Source organism: Oryzias latipes, chromosome 15 (assembly GCF_053564925.1).
Source record: "Oryzias latipes strain Hd-rR chromosome 15, Olatipes_Hd-rR_3.1".
Lineage (NCBI taxonomy): Eukaryota > Metazoa > Chordata > Actinopteri > Beloniformes > Adrianichthyidae > Oryzias > Oryzias latipes.
In genome coordinates this window covers 1,201,041-1,222,605 of record NC_136251.1, presented here as the reverse complement: position 1 = coordinate 1,222,605, position 21,565 = coordinate 1,201,041, and the positions used below count along the sequence as shown (strand labels likewise).

Below are 21,565 nucleotides of genomic sequence, written 5' to 3'. Positions count from 1 at the left end.
AGAGGAATGCATGAAAAGATGAGGCTGGAGGAGGGACATGAATCTCTTTAATAATACAAATACGTGTTTTTTTCCCCTGCGGGACAGGAGAAGACACAAAATCAATGCATCTCTGTTGTGCGGGAATAAATTCTCATCGTTTTGTGGGTGCGGGTGGGAGCGGACATACATATTGCGGGTGCAGGTGGGAGTGTAACGCATACGTTGCGGGAGTGGGCGGGATTGCTCAGAAAATCGGCGGGCGCGGGCGGGATGAAGAAAATAGTCCCGCACAGGGCTCTAATGTACAGTTTAAAATTGCAGAAAGTGACACTGCAGTTGGGTTCCACTTGGTCTTTGCGTCTCTCTCCCTTCCTCACTCCATCTTCTTCTACGACCCAAAACTACACATTAGGCGCACTGGCTCATAGGGCACCCCCTGCTGGCGGAAGAAAATTTTACCACTCTGCTACATCAGAAAAAAAAATTATGAAGAAAAAGACAATAAAAAGAAAAACAAAATGCAACTATATATTTAGTCTATTTAAGATAAAAAAAATAAAAGAAAATAATCATATTTTCTTGACATAATATTGCTCTTAATCAATAGCATACATCTGTGTATACATACAAGCACATTGAGTTCAAGAAAAAAATGATTGCCAAACAGAAATTGATTTTTGCATGAAAGGTAGGGAGTGGTAAGAAACAAATTAAGATTTGGATCACCTGTGATTTGTTTAACCTGCCCTTTTTAAAAACTTTGTTTGTTCTTGCAGGTGTTCCATAGATGAGCATTGGTTTGAACTGTACAAAGTGTGGAGGAAACATGTTTTTTATGGACATGAGCCCAGCAGAACAAGGTGATCGCATAAAAACAGCAACGTATACTTCTTAGGAGTCAAAGAAGTCCAGTTTGACCTGATGAAGGTTGCCATCACCGGTAAATCTGATATGAAGATGAATAATGCCAATGATGACGGTGACTCTAAATCCATGCTAGCCTGCAAGCAGCCCATGCAGGTACAGCACTACAACATGGTGACAACTGTCTGCGGGGCGGCCTGTTGCAAAGAGGCACATGCATTTCAGCCTCACATCAGGTGCACCTGCACCCCTTCTACTGAAATATCGGTCAAAGTGAAATGTCCCAAACTAGATGGAGACATCTACACCAAAGAACTACATTGTCTTTACTGCAACAGGCACCACTCCATTTTTGAAGAAGCATTTGCTGCTTGCTGTCACCCTCAGCCCATTCCGACCCCGTCTCAACTGTCTCCCCAAATGGCAAAAAATGATCCTTGCCTCAAAGTTCAGCGTGCATTGACGCCCCCTCCAACAGCCACTCATCTCACCCCCCCTCGCCTTATCTCTTCCGTCAGTGAGACAGACCTGAATTGTAAATTTCAAATGCATTGCTGTAATTCCAAGTGCAATTGGCTCAGATCTCTCTCACCCTGTCAAGAAACACAACCCCCCAAACAGCTTAAGTGGCAGGAGGGCTGTAATCAAAGCCTTGTCAAAGTTACCAAACATGATGTGGGCACCATGACAATCCAAAGGGTTCTGAAGAATGCTGGTGTACAGACACGTCAGACGAGTTCTCATGGATTCCCTCAGCTCTCTGTAGCTAATGAAAGGAAAAACAAGTTTTTCAATAGTCTGAATTCCAACAAAGATGAAAGAGTTGGCAATGCTAAGTCTCCTGTAAAGGATGTGAAGTGGGATGCAGAAGGGATGACATGGGAGGTGTATGGTGCCTCTGTAGATCCCGAAGAGTTGGGGTTGGCCATCCAAAGACATTTAGAACTACAAATCAAAGAGACAGCTAGCCGTGTGACAAAGCTCATGCGCCAAAACACCAACACATCCCAGCAGAGCATGAATGTTAGCTCTAACAGGAAGAACAGCAGGATGACAGCCCCCTTTCGAAGAATGACTTGTTGCAGCTACAGCACAGCAGTTAATGACTAAGTTGCTAGGAGGGTTTGACAAGGTCTCACAACCAGAATGATCATGCAACTTTTGCCTTAAAGAGCCTGTATTTATTCTGAAGGATTATAAGGATACAACAGTAATCCATATTCGTGCAATGATGTAATAAGGTAACTGCAGAAAAAAATCTAAAAACTGTTTTCTTCAACCATCTTTTGCCACTGTCTAAGCAAAGATACTTAGATTTCCCTCTTCACTGTTATTTAATTCACCTTTGCTAGGTGACACCAATACACTGTTTGGCCTTCTTTGTGTCCTTGGTCTTTCCCAAGCTCTATGGGTGGTCATTTTTTCAGTTACATATGACTTTCAATGACGAGAGGTGTAAATTGAGCAGAGGTAGAGAATCTTTGTTAAGATATGACTGGCAGAAAATCTGCTGACAAACTAAGCTTTTTCTAAAAATAGTGTGAGGTCCAGCTTGATATAATGAAAAGTCGGAGATGGTTGTTTCCAAATGCGAAGCCTTTAACCCTTTTGCTATCCTAGGCACTTTAACATTGGGAGTTGGGTCATCTAGACCAGTGTTTTTCAACCAGTGTGCCGCGGCACACTAGTGTGCCGTGGGAGATGGTCAAGTGTGCCGTGGGAAATTGTCCTCATTAACTGATCTAAAAACATTTCCCATCTCCAGGATTTCAGCTCTCTGTTCATCCAAACAGGCCCTGATAAAACACTGAGGAGTTAGGAATATAAAAGATGTAAAATACATTTTCTTTGCGTTTATTTTATTTTATTAAAGACATTTTGATAAGAATGACTGTACAGTACCGCGATTCAGCTGCACCTTCGGCTGTATTTTGGAAAAGTCCCGTCCCTTTAACTGTCTCCACCAATCATTCTTGGGGAGCTTAATCACATGTCATCAGTCTGACCAATCAGAAGTGGTTAAAGTCTTCACTTCCTTGTCCCGATTTAGCTCGTAAAGTCGCTCAGTTCTAACAAAAATAGCAGCTAAAGCTCGTCTTTAGCAGTGTAGCTTTGCACAGAATCCGGTATTAGACCGTGGAACAAGTGAACAAAACACTGAAGCTCCGAAAACCGATCTCCAGCCGTTTTATGCACTACATCTCCCATGATCCATTGGGTCATGAGATTGACAGCGCACAAGGAGATCTGTTGTTAAACGTCTTGAAACAACGAACACACATCAATCTGTTTTTAAATCTTCTAACTTAACTTTTATTGCATTTTTTAGAAGAAAAAAAACAGCTGCAGTTTCCAGCTTTTTCTGACACAATTATCTCAAAAATGCATGTGAGATTGTGGAGGGACTGTAGATCAATACAGACCATGAGTTTCTCCTTTTTTTTTTTTTTTGGATGCTGGTGTGCCGCGGGATTTTTTTTAAGGTTAAAGTGTGCCGTGGCTCAGAAAAGGTTGAAAAACACTGATCTAGACCCACTAGACAGTGCGCTGAACCTTTTTTCTTCATTGATTTGTGATCTTCACTGGTGTCCATTGGATTACATGAAATCTTTCCACCTTTATCTGCCTTTGTCATGGTAGGAATAACACGTCAATGTAAGGGTGGGGTCATCTAAGATAGCACAAGGGTTACAAATATATGTAAAACTAAAAAGTGGGCTGGGAGGAGGGGACTTGCTTTAAAAGAAACCCTAACCCCCAACGAGACTGTTTATTCTGGCCCTTTCACTTACATGCAGCTGTAGTCAACTCATATCAACACTTTGGAATTGAGTAAATGGCTTAGAATATTACAAATTAAGGTATCTAACAAATTATAAAAATCTATGTAAATTCTCCAATAGAGTCTCCGCAAACACATAGATTCTTTCATGTGTAATCCAATTTCCTCGCTTTTCTTTTGTAAATCTGTCCAACAGCCTGTTATTTTTGATTGCCGATAATTCTCAAGAAACCCAAGCCTAGGAACAAAGTTTTAAAGGTACAATTTATGTGGTTTATTATATAAATTATATTGTTTTTGTATTGTCTTTCTTCTTAAAACAATGTATTTCAATCCATGTCTGACAAAAATATATGTGAATACATTTTGATGTTTACCAATTAAAGGATTATTGTCAATGGGCATTTTTCATGTAAATTAGATTGTTTTTCTTTTTCTATGGCGTTTCATGTAGGGGGGGCCCTCACATGAAAATGGAGAGGGGGGCTGATCTCCTGGTTGGGCTGGGGCTTGCACTCTCTGTACCCTGGTGCCTCCCTGCTCTCTGGCTTTGGGGGGTGGGGGTGGGGGGTCTGGCTGCCGCTGCTGCTACGGCGGGGGTCTTGGTGTGGGGATGGCTTGGTACTCTCCCTCCTTCTTTTTACATTCCATCATCCACTTTAGAAAAACATAAAAATCTACTCGAGCACAGGTGCTATCTCACCTTTGCACAAATAGTTTGAGTGATTAAATGAAATATTTCACGTGTTGGTCCGAATGCATAAGTATGTGTGTGTGAACATCAGTTGTATTGTTACATGTTGACCTGTTTTGTATGTGGGCATTTTTGGGGCCCACAGGCATTTGGGTGTGTGTGTGGACAGGCCCCGCCCCCTTTTGGATTTATGTTACTCATAAACCTGATTGTAATGATTGTAAACACCCAGCAACTTGTTGCCTTATGCTGCTTCACGGTTCTACCCCCCTTCCTCTTTAATCACCCTCCAACCCCTGGCATCCCTCTCTCTTCTTCCCTTCTGTTCTTTTCTGTCTGGTAAGTAAGATGAATAAAGTTTAGCCTAAATTACACAAGGGGTTTATTTAAATATACACCTAGTGTGTCAAATGTTTCACAACCCCTATTGTAACAGTAAAATATGTCCAACACAAGGAGGTTTTCAGCTCTCATCTGTCTGCTCAGCTGTTGGACAGAACAAGTTAAAAAAACAAAAGAAAAAAAACAATAGTCGTTTCAATTGGCTTTGTACCCATAATTGTAAAGTAAACACAAAATCTAAAGGATCATAAATACATAGAATACTAAAGGTAAATTCTTAACTGAACTAACAAAACAGACTAAACTAAACTGGGCATCCCTGCCCTTGGACCACGAGGGTCAAACTCATTTTCACCGAGGGCCACATCAGCATAGTGGCTGTCCTCAAAGAGCCAAATAAAACTGATACATGTAACTAAATGTATTAAAAAATAAATGTCACTCCTCCTTAATGTTAAACAACTCTATTTATTTATTATAATTTTTTAAAGTGACTATTACAGGTTGCATAGAAAACCAATGTTTGCTTGGTACTCTAGCATAAATCCTTTTAAATTTTTTCTGTTTATTAAAACCCATATAACTCCATTACCTAGGGATCAAATTGTCCAAGTGAATAAAGAAAATAACATAAAACTGAGCTAGAAAGAACATGTATTACACATGTAACATTTGTCTGCATAAAGACTAAGACTTGCAAACATTTAATAAGTACAGCAACTACACATAAATAATATGTAATCAACTAAAGAAAATTTTTATTTGGGCCACCTAAAATGACATGGGGTGTCATGAAGGAGGTATCCTTCCCCAGTACGGACAGGCCATGTACCAGAACTCTTAGAGAAGAAATAGCATATCTAACCCTACAACTACAAGTCCAGCAGATGAGCTTCATCCAGATGGAGTTGGGGGACGGCTGGGGGCGTGAGATGAGCCAGAGGCAGGATCCACAGCCAATGAGCAGGAGCAGAGACCAGGTACTTGATCAGGTACAGGGGCACAGACGAGCCATGGGTGACGACCACAGCCAAGTGCAGGAGCAAGGAAGAGCCAACTGGAATCTGGAATCACTCCCACTCCCCCGGAGGGGGTTGGGAAAGAGGGACAATACATGAATCACTGCACCAAACAGGGGCATGGAGACCTAAAGGATAAATAAATGAATGATCAAGAACAGAGAGGAGAAGTAGAGGATAGAACTCCATGTCATGGTGCCTTTGGCAGCTTTCCTCCCCCTCCCCTCACTGCTCTGCTCCTGAGGACTCCCAGCTGTTTCCGCTCTACTCATCAACCTGCAGCCTTCTTAAGGAGCTCCTGATCCAGCATTCATCGCCAGTTTGTTGCTCCTCCATGGAAAAACCCACCACGAGTGTTAACCTGGGATTTGCCTGCAATAATAAATCATCTAACTTACCTTACACTCTCCTGTTTTCCTTCTGGGTTCCAGCACCTGGGTCTTCATCGTTTCTTTGAAAGCATGACACTCCAGTGTACCATACTTTCCCCAGCTTCTAACTTCTAGCAGCCTACTGACAACTAATTGTTGTTGTTATTAAGTTTATTAGTTTATAATTGTTGTTGTTATTAAGTTTTTAGTAAGTTTGTTATTAAGTTTACAAACATGTTAATAGTAGGTTAAAATTCTCTGATTACTAGTTAGTCAAGTTAGTCTGGCAATAAGCCTGTCCTGTTTAAAGTCTAACTTTGAATGTAGAAAATGTCGGCCTCTCTTACATAAGCTGGAAGTTTATTCCATAAAACAGGGGCTTGGTAGCCAAACGCTCTACCTCCAACTGTACTTTTACAAATTCTAGGAACCGCAAGCAGTCCTGCATTTTGTGAGCAAAGTGTTTTTGTTTGGTTGGTAAGGAACTATGAGATCATTACTATAGGATGTGGTCATACAATTTAAGGCTTGATATGTTAGCAGGAGGATTTTGAACTTGATTGTAGTTTTAACTGGGACCCAGTGAAGTGAAACTAACACAGGAGTGATGTGATCTCTTTTTTAGTTCCTGTTAACAATCTTGCTGCTGCATTCTGAACAAGCTGAAGACTTCTTCAGGAACTCTTAGGACACGCTAACAAAGAGTTACAGAAATCCAGCCTAGACATAACAAACGCATGGATAAGTCCCTTTTAGAAAGTATATTTCTGATCTTAGCTATATTGTGCAGATGAAAAAAATGCAGTTTTACAAGCCTGTGATATGTAAGCCTTAAATGATAAATCCTGGTAAAATAAAACCCCAAGGTTTCTTACTGTGGGATTGGAGGCTATACTTATGCCTTCCATTGAGAGTATCTGAGCCTCTCTCTTTAGGACGTAGTATATTTGAGTATGACCTCAGTTTTTTTCTGGATTTAGGAGGAGGTATTTAATAGTCATCCAGGTCTGCTGTGGGCATTAAGTTTCTCTATATAGTCATTCTGGTCAGGTTTAATGGATAAATACAACTGTGTATCATCCAAATAACAGTGAAAATTAATGCTGTGTTTCCTGAGTAGGTTCCCTAAGGGTAGCATGTAAATCATGAACAGGATGGGTCCTAAAACTGAGCCCTGTGGAACTTGCGTGCAGTGGGAGGACTATCCATTTACATTAACAAACTGGTACCTATCGGATAAATAAGATTCAAACGATTGGAGGACAGATTCTCTGATCCCTATGTCATGATCTAATCTTTGGTGTAAAATGCAGTGGTCGATAGTGTCAAGGGCTGCACTGAGACCTGCATCTAACGGGACCAGAATAAAACGTAATTCCTTTTCTGAGGCCAATATAAATTCATTAGAGACTCTAACTAGTGCAGTTTTCGTGCTGTGGTGAGTTCTGAATCCTGACTGAAAATCTTCAAAGTGGATATTGTCCTGTAGGGGGCGATAAAGCTGCTTATCTACAACTCTTTGAATAAAGGGAAGGTTTGATATTGGTCTACAGTTGGCGAGGTTGCTATGACCTAAACTAGGCTTTTTCAGAAAAGGTTTAACAACTGCATATTAAAAAGAAAATTATAAATTGATTCATTAATTAGGAGAAAGGTTTCTTTAAAATGCTTAGTGGGGGTAGGGTCTAAGAGACAAGTTGAGGTTGTGTTTTTCCACTTCTCCTCTTTTTCAAAAGGTTTGAAAATTCATGCAGACTCTTTTTTTCCCAAACTGCACATTTCATTTTTGGACGTCCTGAACCATCCGAATCTACGAAAGACGGACGAGATGGCAACAATTTGGAGGCAAGGACGGGGTGGTTGAGGACAGTTTTTCAGAGTAATTTGACCTGGATGAAGGGTTTCTCACGGGTGCACTGATGACACAAAAACCTGTTCAATCAAATTATGCATTGGGCGTAGCCAAATCAAGTGCCTGATCTCCATAAAGTGAGTAACTCAGAAAAGTGTGGAATTGTGCATTTGGGAAAATTACAGTTTTTGAGACAAGTAAAGTGAAAGTACACAGAATAAAAGTGAAGTTGAAGTTTACAGAATAAAAGTAAAGTTACAAATTTATTGAATAAAATAAATTAGTGATTAATTGTCCTTGACGTGGTGGCTCCAACAGTACTCCGACGGGGGGCTGGTTTACTTGGTTCGAGACCCGGGGAGGTGGGGACCCCCAAATTCTGTCCTTGAGGTGATGGCTCCAATAGTTTTCTTTTTTTATGTATGATTTACTTAGAAAACTTTCAATTAGGCAAAAAAAAACAATTCAAAATCAAAATTACACAGTTCAAAATCACAAATATAAAAATGGTAAGTCTGATGGGGGGTAGGCCATGGCCTCCGGATTGATAGGAAGAAGTTCACTTTTATTTAGGTTTAATTTGTAGCCAGACATCTGACCAAACTCCCTTAGCAGAGCTAAAACTGGAGACATGGAGACAGCTGGATCTGAAATAAATAATAAAAGGTTATCTGCATATAAGGCTACTTTATGATCTACACCACCCCTCGAGATACCGCACATAGAGCTAGTTCTAATGGCCGCTGCGAGTGGTTCAATGGCTAGCGCAAATAGAAGAAGGGTAAAAGGATAGCCCTGTCTAGTTCCATGCCCCAAGGGGAAGTATTTCAAGTAATAATAATAATCAATAATACATTTTATTTGTATGGTGCTTTAAATGGCACACAAAGACGCTTTACAACACATGAGCAAAAACAGTTAATAAGAACAGAGGTAATATAATAAAATAATTAATAAAAACATAGAAGACAGATTGAAAGATTAAAAGCTATTTTAAAGAGATGAGTTTTAAGTGATTTTTTAAAAACTGGGAGGTCAGTGCAGTCTCTGAGATGTTGGGGCAGAGTGTTCCATAGGGTTGGAGCAGCAATGGAGAACGCTCTGTCTCCCCAATTTCGACGCTTGGTCCGACAGGGGAGAGACAGAAGGTTAGCATCGGACAAGCGCAGAGAGCGGGAAGGGGTGTGACGCTGGAGGAGATCGGTGAGGTATGGTGGGGCCAGGTTATGAAGGGCTTTGAAAGTGACGAGGAGAACTTTGAATTTGATACGCTGATCGATGGGGAGCCAGTGAAAGTCTTGAAGGACGGGGGTGATGTGTTCACGGGAGCGGGTGTGTGTGAGCAGACGGGCAGCAGAGTTCTGAATGTATTGCATCTTATTTATTATTCTGGAGGGTGTACCAAGGAGTATGCTGTTGCAATAATCTAAGTAATAAAAGCATGAATGAGGGTTTCAGCAGCAGCAAAGGAGAGGGATGAAAGGAGGCGGGCAATGTTTTTCAGGTGGAAACAGGCAGACCGAGTGATTTGATTAACATGTTGTTCAAGTGATAGATTTGTGTCAAAGAGAAACCCAAGGTTGCGGATGACTGGTGACGAAGAAAGCGTGGTGTTATTGAAATTTAACTGAAAATTTTGTATGGATTTTGTGATGGTTTTGGGGGCAATTATGATTATGTCGGTCTTATCACAGTTGAGTTTGAGGAAATTGTGCTCAAGCCATGTTTTGATGTCTGTTAGACAGCGGGTGAGTGTGAAATAAGTGGTGGAGCTGATGGATTTGGTGGAGATGTATAGTTGTATGTCATCAGCATAACAGTGAAAATTTAAGTCATGTTGTCGGATGATGTCACCAAGGGGAATGAGGTAGAGGATGAAGAGGAGTGGGCCAAGCACTGAGCCTTGGGGAACACCTTGCAACAGAGAAGCTGTGGAGGATGAGCAATTGTTTCCCTTGATAAACTGTTGACGGTTTGTGAGGTAGGACTGAAGCCAGGATAGAGCAGAGCCAGTGATGTTGAGACCGTTCTTGAGACGGGAGAGCAGGATGGAGTGACTGATGGTGTCAAATGCTGCAGTGAGGTCCAGGAGAATGAGGATGGAGAGCTGTCCAGAATCGGAGGAGAGGAGGATGTCATTTGAGACTTTGAGCAGAGCTGTTTCAGTGCTGTGTTGTTTCCGAAAACCATATTGAAAGGGTTCAAACAGATTATTTGAGTATAGGTGTGATTTGAGCTGGGAGGCAACCACTCGTTCAAGTATTTTGGACAGAAATGGCAGGTTGGAGATTGACGCCTTTCGTAGATGAATAAGTTCTCTGTTGACTTGTCTTTGGTATGAATTTTGTTGGTGCAAGGTGATAACAGACTGGGGCGACCGTTATCCAGTATGTTCGTCTTGTAAGAGTTCACAGTAGGAGTGTTAGCACCAGCGAGGCACACATCTCCCACAATGACCCATCCAAGGTCGAGCTGCTGGGCATAAGGGGCTTCATTAGGGCCATTTACTTGACGGCGTACCTTATGAGCCTGTATGATATCTCTACCGACTACAACTGATTCGAGCAAGGAACCGCGCACTCAAAGGTGGGGATAAGGAAGCATACAGCAAAGCCAGGACTGCTTTGAGGAAAGGCATCAACACTGCTAAACAACAATACAAGAGGCACATTGAAGCCAGTTTTGACTCCGCCACAAACCCCAGACAGGTCTGGGAGGGCATAAGGGCGATTACGGACTATAAGAGGAAATCCCCATCACCCCCAGGGGACTCTCCTACACTGGCTGAGGACTTAAACCTCTTCTATGCCCATTTTGACAGAGAAAACAAAGATCCTATCCTCCCCTCCCTTCACTCTACCGACACCCCCCCAGTCCTGAGCACACACGAGGTGAGGTGTGTTTTGAAAAACATCAACACCAGGAAAGCAGCCGGGCCGGATTGTGTACTGGGCCGGGTGCTGAAGGACTGTGCAGCGGAGCTGACTGACATCTTTACCACCATCTTCAACTTGTCGCTCTCCACAGCATGGGTCCCCACCAGCTTCAAATCTGCTACAATAACCCCCATTCCTAAGCAATCGAAGGTCACATGTCTAAATGACTAGAGACCCGTGGCGCTCACTTCCATCCCTGCAAAGTGCCTGGAAAAACTGGTCATAAAACACATAAAGGCTGCAATACCACCTTCACTGGATACATATCAATTCGCCTACAAGAAGAACAGGTCAACTGAGGATGCCATTGCCATTGTGCTCCACAGGTTACTGGAGCATCTGGAGCATAAGAACACCTATGCACGGCTTCTTTTCGTGGACTACAGTTCAGCTTTCAATGTAATTCGGCCATTCAAGCTTCGAGCCAAGCTACACCACCTTGGACTTAACACCGCACTGTGCAACTGGACTACTGATTTTCTAACCAACCGCAAACAGAGTGTTAGAGTAGGAAAGTACAGTTCATCCACGGTTTTAATCAACACTGGGGCCCCCCAAGGGTGTGTGTTGAGCCCTCTGCTCTACTCTCTGTTTACTCATGACTGCTGCTCATCATCTTCATCCAACCTCATTGTTAAATTTGCTGATGACACTACTGTGCTTGGACTCATCAACGACAATAACGAAACGGACTACAGGAAAGAAGTGCAACACTTGGCGTCATGGTGCAAGAATAACGACCTGATCCTAAACATTACGAAGACCAAGGAAATTATTGTTGACTTCCGGAGACGCAGTAAGAACCATCAGCCACTTTCCATTGGCACAGAAATGGTGGAGAGGGTGACCAGTTTCAAATTTCTGGGGGTTACAATGACAGAGGACCTATCATGGGGTCCACACACGGCCTCAGTGGTGGGCAAGGCCCAACAACGCTTGTACTACCTGAGGAAACTGAAGGTGGCAAAAATCTCCAGGCAGCTGATGGTGAACTTTTACAACTGTGCCATCAGCAGCGTCCTGAAATTAGGTTTCCTAGTGTGGTTTCACAGCTGCACAAAGGCAGATCAGCAGAGACTCCAACGGGTGGTGAAAACGGCTAGGAAAATAATTGGGACAATTCTCCCAGAGATGAATAGTCTCTACACCACCCGCTGTCTGAAGAGAGTCCAGAACATCCTGCATGACCAGCACCATCCAGCCAACCACCGCTTCCATCTGCTGCCCTCAGGAAGGAGGTACAGGTCTATAAAGGCCAAAACAACCAGACTGAGCAACAGCCTTATCCACAGGCTGTGCGGCTGTTGAACAGTCTCTCCTAGCAACTGCCCCCCCCACCTTCTTATCTGATCACACACTGTGAAAACTGGACTTTGCACTGCTGCTACTAACTTACGATCTTGTGTCTTATTTAATGTCTTATTTCATTATCTGTATTTCATTTCAATAAGTCTTTGCTGTGTTTTCCTTTTGTACTGATTATGCACTTTGTTTTTTGTTTTTTTTGGTGATTGAACTGAGTGGCTCTGAGATGCTCCAAACGTATTTTCGTTGTTCCACTGACAATGACAAATAAATATCTTGAATCTTGAATCTCTTGAGCAGGAGAATTTCAGCTGACGAGTCAAGAGGTGGTATTTGTGTGGATAGATGAGATAAATGAGGATGAGCAGTTGCATCTTCTGGAGTTGGTATTTCACTCCTGTTGTCTGGGATTTGATTGCACTCAGTAAGCACGGGCAGCGGCATAGACACTCGGCCATTGACGTCTTCAATGTAAAAATCAAATGCTCTCCGTCCTGTTTTGACGACTGTACCAGAGCATGTTCTTAGAGGATATGGGAAGGCTTCACCATATTGATCGAAAATGTCAAAAAACAGGTGGGACCTAGGACCATCTGTCCTTTACCCCCTCCCTGGTGGGGGGTACTGGGGCCTCGGCAACGGCGGCCGTGTCCCCTGGGTGCCGGTATCCTCGGTCCGGCGGTGCTCTCTCCGCGCAGGGAGGGGGTTCACATTACACCTAAGCCGGGGGTGTCCGTGTCCATGTGGGGTGGGTCCTGGTCCTTGCCCCTGGGCGCTGGGCCCCGCCAAATTTCCAACTGTGGCCGAGCCTAGTTGGGCCAAGTTTACAACACACCTCGTGGGCCCCCCTTTTCCCCGGGGATGCCCCCCTCCTGGGTGGGGACGGCTGGCCCCTGCCTTGCTCCTTCCTGGACCAACCGTGGGCTGGGTGGGTGGCTGCCTGGAGTGCGGAGCGGGTCTCCCTTGGGGGGTCCTGGCTCATACCTGGGGTTGGGGCGGGGGGATGCTCGGAACTCCTGGGTGGTGATAAGGTGCTCGTCTGGGGCTGTGGGCACCCTTCTCGGGTGGGGCCCTGCGTTGGGCCCTCCCGGCGCTGCGGGGGGGCTGCTCTCATGGTTGGGCTGGGGCGGCGCTCTCTTTTCCTCCATGCCTCCCTGCTCTCTGGCTCTGGGGGCCTTGCGGCGGTCCAGCTGGCCCTGGCCTGGGTGGCGGATGTGGTCCCCCGGGGGGCGGTTGTTCTCTGTCTGCTGCTGTGAGGCGTTGGGGGGTTCTGGCTGCCGCTGCTGCTGCGGCGGGGGTCTTGGTGTGGGGATGGCTCTCCCTCCTTTTCACATTCCACCATCCATTTTAGAAGAACATAAACACTCACCTGAGCACAGGTGTTAGCTCACCTTTGCAATAATAATTTTCATGATTGAATGAATGAAATATTTCACACCAGTTGGTTTAAAGGAATAATAAGTATGCCTGTGTGAACACTATCTGTTTTGTGTACATGTTGACATGTGGACATTTCTGCAGCTAGCAGGTGTGTTGATAACATTTGAGTGTGTGGACAGGCCCCGCCCTTTGAGATTTGTACTACTTTTGAACCTTACCGTAATGATAAACATCCAGCAACTTGTTGCTTTATGCTTCTTCATAGTTTAATCCCCCCCCTCCCATTATCATCCTCCTATCCCACCCCCTCTCTCTAAAATCCCTCTCTCTTCTTCCCTCCTTTCCTTTTCCGTCCGGTCCAACACCAAAGATTTTCAAATATGATTGAAATTAATAAAGTTTGGCCTCTGGTTTGTCTGAAGATTAATAACCCCTATTGTTAAAGTAAAATATGTCCAACACAAGAGGCCCTCAGTTGTCATCTGTCTGCCCAGCTGTTGGACAGGACAAGTTAAAAAAAAATAAAAAAAAATTTGCAATGTGGCACTGAATTAGACTTGTTTTGAACAACAGATGAGAAAATGTGCTTTGAGTGTGTTTTGTGCTCAAACATCATTTTGTCAATCAAAAGTGCCAAAAGTGCTAAAAAAGCATGTTTGCTCAAATTTTGAACGTTTTCACTTATAACCCTTGTGCTATCCTATCTCCCTACCATGACAAAGGTGGATAAAGGGGGAAAGATTTCATGTAATCCATGGACGCCAGTGAAGATCACAAATCATTGAAGAAAAAAGGTTCAAAGTTGGTTTAGACTCCCAATGTTAAAGTGCCTAGGATAGCACAAGGATTAAACTTGCAATGTGACAATGAATTAAGCTTTCTTGAACTACGAAAGAGAAAATGTGCTTTTAAGTGCATTTTGTGCTCAAAAATCATTTTGTAATTCGAAAGTGTCAAAAAAAGCGTTTTCGGCTCTGAGTATCACTTTTTTGACTTCTCAACTTGCAATGTGACAAAAAAATAACACTTTCTTCAACTGCAAATGAAAACTTTGACTTTTGAGTGCATTTTTTTGCTAAAAAATCATTTTGTCAGTCAAAAGTGCCAAAATTGTCAAAAAGCGTTTTCGGCTCTGTGTATGACTTTTGACTTCTCAACTGTGTGACAAGAAAAATAACAATGTTTTGAACTGCAAATGAGGAATCTGACTTTTGAGTGCATTTTGTGCTTAAAAATCATTTGTCAGTCAAAAGTGTCAAAAAAGCGTTTTCGGCTCAGAGTATGACTGTTATGAATTTTCAACTTACAATGTTATAAAAAACTGCAAAATGACAACTTTGACTTTTGAGTGCATTTTGTGCTTAAAAATCATTTTGTCAATCAAAAGTGCCAAAAGTGTCAAAAAAGCGTTTTTGCTCTGGATATGACTGTTTTGACTTCTCAGCTGACAATGTGACAAAAAATAACACTTTCTTGAACTGCAAATGAGAACGTTGACTTTTGAGTGCTTTTTGTGCTTAAAAATCATTTTGTCAGTCAAAAGTGACAAAAGTGTCAAAAAAACGTTTCTGCTCTGGATATGACTGTTTTGACTTCTCAACTTACAATGTGACAAAAATAACAATGTTTTAAACTGCAAATGAGAACTTTGACTTTTGAGGGCACTTTGTGCTTTAAAATCAGATTACCAGTCAAAAGTGCCTAAAGTGTCAAAAAAGCATTTTCGGCTCAGAGTATGACTGTTATGAATTTTCAAATTACAATGTGACAAAAAAATAACACTTACTTGAACTGCAAATGAGAACTTTGACTTTTGATTGCACTTTGTGCTTAAAAATCATTTTGTCAGTCAAAAGTGACAAAAGTGTCAAAAAAAAGCGTTTCTGCTCTCGATATGACTGTTTTGACTTCTCAAGTTAGAATGTGACAAAAAATAACACTTTCTTGAACTGCAAATGAGAACTTTGACTTTTGAGTGCACTTTGTGCTTAAAAATAATTTTGTCAGTCAAAAGTGTCAAAAAAGCATTTTCGGCTCAGAGTATGACTGTTATGAATTTTCAACTTACAATGTGACAAAAATAACAATGTTTTAAACTGCAAATGAGAACTTTGACTTTTGACTGCACTTTATGCTTAAAAATCATTTTGTCAGTCAAAAGTGCCAAAAGTGTCAAAAAAGCGTTTTCGGCTCTGGATATGACTATTTTGACCTCTCAACTTTTAATGTGACAAAAAATAACAATGTTTTGAACTGCAAATGAGAACTCTGACTTTTGAGTGCATTTTGTGCTTAAAAATCATTTGTCAGTCAAAAGTGTCAAAAAAAAGTTTTCGGCTCAGAGTATGACTGTTATGAATTTTCAACTTACAGTGTGACAGAAAATAACACTTTCTTGAACTGAAAATGAGAACTTTGACTTTTGAGTGCATTTTGTGCTTAAAAATCATTTTGTCAGTCAAAAGTGCGAAAAGTGTCAAAAAAAGCGTTTTCGGCTCTGAATATGACTGCTTTGAATTTTCAACTGACGTGACAAAAAATAACAATGTTTTGAACTGCAAATGAGAACTTTGACTTTTGAGTGCATTTTGTGCTTAAAAATCATTTTGTCAGTCAAAAGTGACAAAAGTGTCAAAAAAGCGTTTTCGGCTCAGAGTATGACTGTTATGAATTTTCAACTTACAATGTGACAGAAAATAACACTTTCTTGAAATGCAAATGAAAACTCTGACTTTTGAGTGCATTTTGTGCTTAAAAATCATTTTGTCAGTCAAAAGTGCCAAAAGTGCCAAAAAAGCGTTTTCGGCTCTGGATATGACTGTTTTGACCTCTCAACTTTTAATGTGACAAAAAAGAACATTTTTTTGAACTGCAAATGAGAACTTTGACTTTTGAGTGCATTTTGTGCTTAACAATCATTTGTCAGTCAAAAGTGCCAGAAGTGTCAAAAAAAAATTTTCAGCTCTGATTATGGCTGTTTTGTCTTCTCGACTTACAATGTGACAAAAATAACAATGTTTTAAACTGCAAATGAGAACTTTGACTTTTGAGTGCACTTTGTGCTTTAAAATCAGTTTACCAGTCAAAAGTGCCTAAAGTGTCAAAAAAGCGTTTTCGGCTCTAAATATGACTGTTTTGAATTTTCAACTTACGTCACAAAAAATAACAATGTTTTGAACTGCAAATGAGAACTTTGAGTTTTGAGTTTATTTTGTGCTTAAAAAATCATTTTGTCAGTCAAAAGTGTCAAAAAAGCGTTTTCGGCTCAGAGTATGACTGTTATGAATTTTCAACTTACAATGTGACAAAAAGATAACACTTACTTGAACTGCAAATGAGAACTTTGACTTTTGATTGCACTTTGTGCTTAAAAATCATTTTGTCAGTCAAAAGTGCGAAAAGTGTCAAAAAAGCGTTTTCGGCTCAGAGTATGACTGTTTTGACTTCTCAACTTACAATGTGACAAAAATAACAATGTTTTAAACTGCAAATGAGAACTTTGACTTTTGAGTGCATTTTTTACTTAAAAATCATTTTGTCAGTCAAAAGTGCCAAAAGTGTCAAAAAAGCGTTTTCGGCTCTGGATATGACTATTTTGACCTCTCAATTTTAATGTGACAAAAAATAACATTTTCTTGAACTGCAAATGAGAACTTTGACTTTTGAGTGCATTTTGTGCTTAAAAATCATTTTGTCGGTCAAAAGGGCCAAAAGTGTCAAAAAAGTGTTTTCAGCTCTGATTATGACTGTTTTGTCTTCTCGACTTACAATGTGACAGAAAATAACAATGTTTTGAACTGCAAATGAGAACTCTGACTTTTGAGTGCATTTTGTGCTTAAAAATCATTTGTCAGTCAAAAGTGTCAAAAAAGCGTTTTCGGCTCAGAGTATGACTGTTATGAATTTTCAACTTACAGTGTGACAGAAAATAACACTTTCTTGAACTGAAAATGAGAACTTTGACTTTTGAGTGCATTTTGTGCTTAAAAATCATTTTGTCAGTCAAAAGTGCGAAAAGTGTCAAAAAAAGCGTTTTCGGCTCTGAATATGACTGCTTTGAATTTTCAACTGACGTGACAAAAAATAACAATGTTTTGAACTGCAAATGAGAACTCTGACTTTTGAGTGCATTTTGTGCTTAAAAATCATTTTGTCAGTCAAAAGTGACAAAGGTGTCAAAAAAGCGTTTTCGGCTCAGAGTATGACTGTTATGAATTTTCAACTTAGAAATGTGACAGAAAATAACACTTTCTTGAAATGCAAATGAAAACTCTGACTTTTGAGTGCATTTTGTGCTTAAAAATCATTTTGTCAGTCAAAAGTGCCAAAAGTGTCAAAAAAAAGCGTTTTCGGCTCAGAGTATGACTGTTTTGAATTTTCAACTTACAATGTGACAAAAAAATAACACTTACTTGAACTGCAAATGAAAACTTTGACTTTTGATTGCACTTTGTGCTTAAAAATCATTTTGTCAGTCAAAAGTGATAAAAGTGTCAAAAAAAAGCGTTTCTGCTCTGGATATGACTGTTTTGACTTCTCAAGTTACAATGTGACAAAAAATAACACTTTCTTGAACTGCAAATGAGAACTTTGACTTTTGAGTGCACTTTGTGCTTAAAAATAATTTTGTCAGTCAAAAGTGTCAAAAAAGCATTTTCGGCTCAGAGTATGACTGTTATGAATTTTCAACTTACAATGTGACAAAAATAACAATGTTTTAAACTGCAATTGAGAACTTTGACTTTTGACTGCACTTTATGCTTAAAAATCATTTTGTCAGTCAAAAGTGCCAAAAGTGTCAAAAAAGCGTTTTCGGCTCTGGATATGACTATTTTGACCTCTCAACTTTTAATGTGACAAAAAATAACATTTTCTTGAACTGCAAATGAGAACTTTGACTTTTGACTGCACTTTTGTGCTTAAAAATCATTTTGTCAGTCAAAAGGGCCAAAAGTGTCAAAAAAGTGTTTTCAGCTCTGATTATCACTGTTTTGTCTTCTCGACTTACAATGTGACAGAAAATAACAATGTTTTGAACTGCAAATGAGAACTCTGACTTTTGAGTGCATTTTGTGCTTAAAAATCATTTGTCAGTCAAAAGTGTCAAAAAAGCGTTTTCGGCTCAGAGTATGACTGTTATGAATTTTCAACTTACAGTGTGACAGAAAATAACACTTTCTTGAACTGAAAATGAGAACTTTGACTTTTGAGTGCATTTTGTGCTTAAAAATCATTTTGTCAGTCAAAAGTGCGAAAAGTGTCAAAAAAAGCGTTTTCGGCTCTGAATATGACTGCTTTGAATTTTCAACTGACGTGACAAAAAATAACAATGTTTTGAACTGCAAATGAGAACTTTGACTTTTGAGTGCATTTTGTGCTTAAAAATCATTTTGTCAGTCAAAAGTGACAAAAGTGTCAAAAAAGCGTTTTCGGCTCAGAGTATGACTGTTATGAATTTTCAACTTACAATGTGACAGAAAATAACACTTTCTTGAAATGCAAATGAAAACTCTGACTTTTGAGTGCATTTTGTGCTTAAAAATCATTTTGTCAGTCAAAAGTGCCAAAAGTGTCAAAAAAGCGTTTTCGGCTCTGGATATGACTATTTTGACCTCTCAACTTTTAATGTGACAAAAAAGAACATTTTTTTGAACTGCAAATGAGAACTTTGACTTTTGAGTGCATTTTGTGCTTAACAATCATTTGTCAGTCAAAAGTGCCAGAAGTGTCAAAAAAAAATTTTCAGCTCTGATTATGGTTGTTTTGTCTTCTCGACTTACAATGTGACAAAAATAACAATGTTTTAAACTGCAAATGAGAACTTTGACTTTTGAGTGCACTTTGTGCTTTAAAATCAGTTTACCAGTCAAAAGTGCCTAAAGTGTCAAAAAAGCGTTTTCGGCTCTAAATATGACTGTTTTGAATTTTCAACTTACGTCACAAAAAATAACAATGTTTTGAACTGCAAATGAGAACTTTGACTTTTGAGTGCACTTTGTGCTTAAAATCATTTTGTCAGTCAAAAGGGCCAAAAGTGTCAAAAAAGCGTTTTCGGCTCTGAATATGACTGCTTTGACTTCTCAAGTTACAATGTGACAAAAAATAACACTTTCTTGAACTGCAAATGAGAACTTTGACTTTTGAGTGCACTTTGTGCTTAAAAATCATTTTGTCAGTCAAAAGTGTCAAAAAACCATTTTCGGCTCAGAGTATGACTGTTATGAATTTTCAACTTACAATGTGACAAAAAAATAACACTTACTTGAACTGCAAATGAGAACTTTGACTTTTGACTGCACTTTATGCTTTAAAATCATTATGTCAGTCAAAAGTGCCAAAAGTGTCAAAAAAGCGTTTTCGGCTCTGGATATGACTATTTTGACCTCTCAATTTAAATGTGACAAAAAATAACATTTTCTTGAACTGCAAATGAGAACTTTGACTTTTGAGTGCATTTTGTGCTTAAAAATCATTTTGTCAGTCAAAAGGGCCAAAAGTGTCAAAAAAGTGTTTTCAGCTCTGATTATGACTGTTTTGTCTTCTCGACTTACAATGTGACAGAAAATAACAATGTTTTGAACTGCAAATGAGAACTCTGACTTTTGAGTGCATTTTGTGCTTAAAAATCATTTGTCAGTCAAAAGTGTCAAAAAAGCGTTTTCGGCTCAGAGTATGACTGTTATGAATTTTCAACTTACAGTGTGACAGAAAATAACACTTTCTTGAACTGAAAATGAGAACTTTGACTTTTGAGTGCATTTTGTGCTTAAAAATCATTTTGTCAGTCAAAAGTGCGACAAGTGTCAAAAAAAGCGTTTTCGGCTCTGAATATGACTGCTTTGAATTTTCAACTGACGTGACAAAAAATAACAATGTTTTGAACTGCAAATGAGAACTTTGACTTTTGAGTGCATTTTGTGCTTAAAAATCATTTTGTCAGTCAAAAGTGACAAAGGTGTCAAAAAAGCGTTTTCGGCTCAGAGTATGACTGTTATGAATTTTCAACTTACAATGTGACAGAAAATAACACTTTCTTGAAATGCAAATGAAAACTCTGACTTTTGAGTGCATTTTGTGCTTAAAAATCATTTTGTCAGTCAAAAGTGCCAAAAGTGTAAAAAAAAAGCGTTTTCGGCTCAGAGTATGACTGTTTTGAATTTTCAATTGACGTGACAAAAAAATAACACTTACTTGAACTGCAAATGAGAACTTTGACTTTTGACTGAACTTTGTGCTTAAAAATCATTTTGTCAGTCAAAAGTGCCACAAGTGTCAAAAAAAAATTTCAGCTCTGATTATGGCTGTTTTGTCTTCTCGACTTACAATGTGACAAAAGTAACAATGTTTTAAACTGCAAATGAGAACTTTGACTTTTGAGTGCACTTTGTGCTTTAAAATCAGTTTACCAGTCAAAAGTGCCTAAAGTGTCAAAAAAGCGTTTTCGGCTCTAAATATGACTGTTTTGAATTTTCAACTTACGTCACAAAAAATAACAATGTTTTGAACTGCAAATGTGAACTTTGACTTTTGAGTGCACTTTGTGCTTAAAATCATTTTGTCAGTCAAAAGGGCCAAAAGTGTCAAAAAAGCGTTTTCGGCTCTGAATATGACTGCTTTGACTTCTCAAGTTACAATGTGACAAAAAATAACACTTTCTTGAACTGCAAATGAGAACTTTGACTTTTGAGTGCACTTTGTGCTTAAAAATCATTTTGTCAGTCAAAAGTGTCAAAAAAGCATTTTCGGCTCAGAGTATGACTGTTATGAATTTTCAACTTACAATGTGACAAAAAAATAACACTTACTTGAACTGCAAATGAGAACTTTGACTTTTGACTGCACTTTATGCTTTAAAATCATTTTGTCAGTCAAAAGTGCCAAAAGTGTCAAAAAAGCGTTTTCGGCTCTGGATATGACTATTTTGACCTCTCAATTTTAATGTGACAAAAAATAACATTTTCTTGAACTGCAAATGAGAACTTTGACTTTTGAGTGCATTTTGTGCTTAAAAATCATTTTGTCAGTCAAAAGGGCCAAA

The 21,565-nt window shown here is 39.8% G+C and overlaps 1 non-coding gene across 1 annotated transcript in view; it reads left to right on the top strand.

Annotated features, from left to right (window-relative positions):
- The window catches only part of LOC105357946 (uncharacterized), a 94,280-nt gene extending 88,200 nt beyond the window's left edge, over positions 1 to 6,080 (top strand). The window contains exon 3 of the transcript XR_013647734.1: positions 759 to 6,080. This is a non-coding gene — a transcript (uncharacterized LOC105357946). The remainder of the gene's footprint in view (positions 1 to 758) is intronic.
- Positions 6,081 to 21,565: the final 15,485 nt, after the last annotated feature.